Consider the following 6000-nt stretch of genomic DNA (forward strand, 5'->3'; position numbering starts at 1 on the left):
CACATGTGCCATAGGTTGCCTACCCCTGCGAAATACAAAAATGTCTTCTACAATCTCATTTTTGTGGTTTATTTTTCTTTAGAAATATTATTTGCAGGGAATGTCCTGTCAGTGTCCACTGTTGATTTCAGAGTACTGCCAGGCTTTCCATGTTCTTGGTTCTAAGGACACAACAAATGCAGTTTGATAAAGAAATAGAGAAGGGGTTGTATTCCTTTACTGAATCATCACAAATTAACTTAATTGTAGTAAAGATGCTGGCACTTAATGACACATAACATGAAATTTGGTGACGTTTTATTGGGAGACCTTTCTTCTCGGCCATAAATCAGTCAAAAGGGTGCTATTTTTGTTGTCATGTGAGGTTTAGAGTACAAAGAAAAGAAAGTTGCTCCAGGAAATTCATCACAATTCCTCTGGGTTCTGTCCACCACCTTCTGGAATGCTCTGTACAAATAGTGACCGATTGGTCCAATTCCTTGATGTTAGCGATTGAACCTAATTTCTTGAAGAGCTGGCTGAGCAGAGTGTGAGGGGAGGCACATCACATGGCATTGCTAGGACCACTTTTTGTTTTAAACGTGACGCGTTATGAACATTTTCAGTGTCATCATTCAGTTTTGAAGATTTATTCACAATACGCCATCCATGGCAGAGTGCCCGAAACTTACCTTGATTATTTGAAAATAAATACCCTAACATTATCTTGTGATGGATTCATTTGTGTTTTTATCCAGTCTGCTGCTTTTTAGGTGGCATGGTCTGCTGAAGCTCTGTGTCACACGGCCATGATTGTGCAATTGACCATATAGTGAAAATAACATCAAATGTAAACTGTTACCTCGTTATTCAGTTCAGAACCTAGATCTGCCAGTATCTGCTCTGGACAGCCATGTTAATATATAATTTCACATGTCTTCTTCTCCACATCATGTGCGGTCATAGTTCTAAGTGTAAAATTCTTCTACCTATTTTGAAAAATCATCTGTAGCTGTCAGTACATACTGGTATAGCTTCTGGGACACTGGATAGAGCCCCATTAAATCTGCTCTCAGCAATTCCCAGGTTTTAACAACCTATGTGCAAGAACACAGGCTAGAGTTCTCATTTGGATCTTTCCTATGACATTTTTATTATAATCCCAACTATAGTAAGCAAAGTAAACATTATAATGTGGTTTCTGTAATAGTTGATGTCTCCACACAGTCAGAATCTAACTTTTGGTGTTTTTCAGAAGTAAATAAATACAGGACAAATTTCTGCAACTGAGAACTTGCATAAATACACCTTGCAGGGTCAGCGAGTTACATGGGCCCTTGGTGCTCGTGCTCCAGCAATATTCAGGGCCTGGGAGCCTGGGTCCACCAATGTTTGGGGCCAGGTCTCTGCCCCAGCCCCACCTGCTGCCCCCATGGGCCTCCCCTGGAGCGGCCCCGCCAGCTGCTCCGCGCAGTGCTCCCTCACCGGCCGCTGCTGGCTACAACACAGGGACCGGCGCGGGCGGCAAGCTGAGGTGGCTGCTGCACCTGCGGAGGGGGGAGAGGAGGAGGTGCACATGTGATGGCAGCCCCCCTGGCACCTACTGGGAGACGACTCCAACTCCGAGGAGGCTTCCTGGAGTCTGGACCTGCGCGGCTGGGGCATGGGTCTGTGTTGGACTCGTGCCCCCGCCCGCAGTCACCTCTCCTGCCCCACGCTTGGCAAGGAGATGCCCCATCCCCCACCCCCAGTGATGCTATGGTGAGGGGCAGCAGCGGGGAAGAGGTGCACACGTGGCCGCAGCCCCCCACCACCTTCTGTCACCCACCAAAAGGGAGGCGAGGGGGCTTCCTGGACCTGAGCACCTGGGGCTTGGGTGAGTGTCGTGACACCCTGCCCTCCCCCCTCGCCTCCGCAGTTACCACTCCTGCCCCAGGCTGGGCAAGGGGCAGCCCCATTCCCCACTGGACAACGACGAAAAGTGTTTGCTGCCTCCTGAAGAACATCGCAAAAGAAGGGGCGACATTTTGTTTTAATTTTAGAAAGTGTTTGCTTTTGAGGGCTATTGATCCAAGAGTGCTGGGTTGTTTCTGTATTCAAAAGCGTATTAATAAAGTTGATATTCTTAGTTAAATACATTTTTTTATGATGGTGATATTGTAGAACAGAGGGAAACTGTTAAACGCTTCCTGTTTCCAGTCCACTTTTACATTATTTTAAAAAATATAAATCGGCTTACAAGGCAGGTGTGAATGTCCCACAAGGCTCCTGTCTGCATCTTTAGGAGCCTAAATAACTTTCCAAATCTGGCACAGAGACTAAGGGGCAGATTTTAGAAGGTCTGTAGTCACCTAAAGATGTAGTTAGGCATCTAGTGGGATTTTCAAAAGCACCTAGGTGCCTAACTCCCATTGGAAGCTAAGTGCCCAGGCATCTTTGAAAATTCCACTAGGCGCCTATCTGCATCTTGAGACACTAAAACACCTTGGAAACTCTGGGCCTAGGTGACTTGCCTAAGGCCACACAGGGAGTCTGTAGCGGAGCAGGGAATTATGCACCTTACCCTGGAACTCCCTTCAGAGCCGCACCTGAAGCGTCTCAGATCCCCTGAGCTCGGTCAGCACAGGCAGCGGGGTGTTTAATGACTTTTCCCTGTCAGTGTGTTCTGGGGCACACAGGCTCCGCGTCGCTGGTGCCCTGACTCAGGGCCCGTCTGTCAGATAATAGTTCAATGATGTGCAATAAAAAAGGAGACTCTCACCTCAGAGGCTCCCCTCTGCAGCTCAATAAACTGTTACCCTTTGTACCCCCTGCTCGCCACCTGCACCTTTCTGCTGCTGTTACCAAAGGTCGTCATCTCAGCAGGATCATGAACGATGAGGGAGGGGAGGTTTCAGAGTGGTAGCCGTGTTAGTCTGTATCAGCAAAAACAATGAGGAGTCCTTGTGGCACCTTAGAGACTAACACATTTATTTGAGCATAAGCTTTCGTGGGCTAGAACCCACTTCATCAGATGCACGGAGTGGAAAATACAGGAGCAGGTATAAATACATGAAAAGATGGGACTTGCCTGCCAAGTGTGAGGTCAGTCTAATGAGACAATTCAACTAACAGTAGGATACAAAGGGAGGAAAAATAACTTTTGTAGTGTTAATGAGAGTGGCCTATTTCAAACAGTTAACAAGAAAGTGTGAGTAACAGTAGGGGGAAATTAGGATGGGGGAAATTAGGTTTAGGTTTTTTAATGACTTAACCAGCCCTAATTCAGTCTTTATTCAGGCCTAATGTGATGGTGTCCAGTTTGCAAATTAATTCCAGTTCTGCAGTTTCACGTTGGAGTCTGTTTTGGAAGTTTTTTTGTTGACGAATTGCCACTTTTAGGTCTGTTATTGAGTGACCAGGGAGATTGAAGTATTCTCCTACTGGTTTTTGAATGTTATAATTCCGGATGTCAGATTTGTGTCCATTTATTCTTTTGCATAGAGACTGTCCAGTTTGGCCAATGTACATGGCCGAGGGGCATTGCTGGCACATGATGGCATAGATCACATTGGTAGATGTGCAGGTGAATGAGCCTGTCAGGGTTCCTTCCCCACTCTGAACTCTCAGGTACAGATGTGGGAACCCGCGTGAAAGACCCCCTAAGCTTATTCTTACCAGCTTAGGTTAAAAACTTCCCCAAGGTACAAACTTTGCCTTGTCCTTGAACAGTATACTGCCACCACCGAGCGTTTTAAACAAAGAACAGGGAAAGAGACCACTTGGAGACGTCTTCCCCCAAAATATCCTCCCAAGCCCTACACACCCCTTTCCTGGGGAGGCTTGAGAATAATATCCTAACCAATTGGTTACAAAATCATCAAAGACCCGAACCCCTGGATCTTGGAACAATGAAAAAAATCAGTCAGGTTCTTAAAAGAAGGATTTTATTAAAAAAAAAGAAAGGTAAAAATCATCTCTATAAAATCAGGATGGAAAATACTTTACAGGGCATTCAAATTCAAAACACAGAGGATCCCCCTCTGGGCAAAACCTTAAAGTTACAGAAAACGAATAAACCTCCCTCTTAACACAGGGAAAATTCACATAAAACAAAAGATAAATGAATCCGCCTCGCCTGGCTTACCTATACTGGTTGCAATATTGGAGACTTGGATTAGGATGGGTTGGAGAAGATGGATTTCTGTCTGGCCTCTCTCAGTCCCAAAAGAGAACAAACATGTAAACAAAGAGCACAAAACAAAAGCCTTCCCCTGCCCCCCCTGCCCCCCAAGATTTGAAAGTATATTGTCCCCTTATTGGTCCTTTGGGTCAGGTGCCAGCCAGGTTAGCCGAGCTTCTTAACCCTTTACAGGTAACAGGATGTTGCCTCAAGCCAGGAGGGATTTTATAGCACTTTATACAGAAAGGTGGTTACCCTTCCCTTTATATTTATGACAGAGCCCTTGATGGTGTGGCTGCTGTGGTTAGGTCCTATAGTGGTGTCCCTTGAATATGTATGTGGACAGAATTGGCACCGGGGTTTGTTGCAGGGTTTGGTTGCTGGGTTAGTGTTTTTGTTGTGCGGTGTGTAGCTGCTGGTGAGTATTTGCTTTAGGCTGGGGGGGCTGTCTGTAAGTGAGGACTGGCCTGTCTCCCAAAGTCTGTGAGAGTGAGGGATTGTCCTTCAGGATAGGTTGCAGATCATTGATGATGTCCTGGAGAGCTTTTAGTTGGGGGCTGTAGGTGACGGCTAGTGGCATTCTGTTCCTTTCTTTGTTGGGCCTGTCTTGTAGTAGGTGACTTCTGGGTACCCTTCTGGCTCTGTCAATCTGTTTCTTCATTTCAAAAGGTGAGTATTGTAGTTTTAAGAATGCTGGATAGAGATCCTGCAGACGTTTGTCTCTGTCTGAGGGATTGGAGAAAATGCAGTTGTATCTTAGAACTTGGCTGTAGAAAATGGATCGTGTGATTTGGTCTGGATGAAAGCTGGAGGCATGTAGGTAAGTATAGTAGTCAGTAGGGTGGTGTTTATGTGACCATCACTTATTAGCACTGTAGTGTCCAGGAAGTGGACCTCTTGTGTGGACTGGTCCAGGCTGAGGTTGATGGTGGGGTGGAAATTGTTGAAATCCTGTTCGAATTCCTCAAGGGCCTCCTTCCTATGGGTCCAGATGATGAAGGTGTCATCAATGTAGCACAAGTGGAGTAGGGGCGTTAGGGGACGAAAGCTGAGGAAGCGTTGTTCTAAGTCAGCCATAAAAATGTGGGCATATTGTGGGGCCATGCGGGTACCCATAGCAATCCTGCTGACTTGAAGGTATAAATTATCCCCAAATCTGAAATAGTTGTGGGTGAGGACAAAGTCATGAAGTTCAGCCACCAGGTTTGCCGTGATAGTATCAGGGATGCTATTCCTGACGGCTTATAGTCCATCTATGTGTGGAATGTTGGTGTAGAGGGCTTCTACATCCATCGTGGCCAGGATGGTGTTATCAGGAAGATCACCAAAGGATTGTAGTTTCCTCAGGAAGTCAGTGATGTCTCGAAGATAGCTGGGAGTGTTGGTAGCGTAGGGCCTGAGGAGGGAGTCTACATAGCCAGAGAAATCCTGCGGTCAGGGTGCCGGTGCCTGAGATGATGGGGCGTCCAGGATTCCCAGGATTATGGATTTTGGGTAGCAGATAGAATACCCCTGGTCAGGGCTCTAGGGGTGTGTCACATCGGCAGAAGCACACTATGTAGAAGTCCAGTCTGCTGTTTCGACCTTCAGGAGGAGTCCACTCAGAATCCTTCTTTTTGTAGTGTTGGTAGGAAGCTTTCTGTGGGTTAGTGTGTGGTTAGAATACTCTGGGAATGGTGGGTAGAGCTAGACATTAACTAGGGTGTCTTGATAACTTTTCCCCCTAATTTGGACATGCAATTTTTCTCCCTTGTTCTCACTGGACTGAGCCTATTTTCTTGGAAAAAAAATAATGTGGCCAGATGAAAGAATAGCCGATAAAATCACATTGTTAGTTTCCCTCTGCTCCTTCCTCTTCA

This window comes from Lepidochelys kempii, chromosome 14 (assembly GCF_965140285.1).
Source record: "Lepidochelys kempii isolate rLepKem1 chromosome 14, rLepKem1.hap1, whole genome shotgun sequence".
Taxonomy (NCBI): Eukaryota; Metazoa; Chordata; order Testudines; family Cheloniidae; genus Lepidochelys; species Lepidochelys kempii.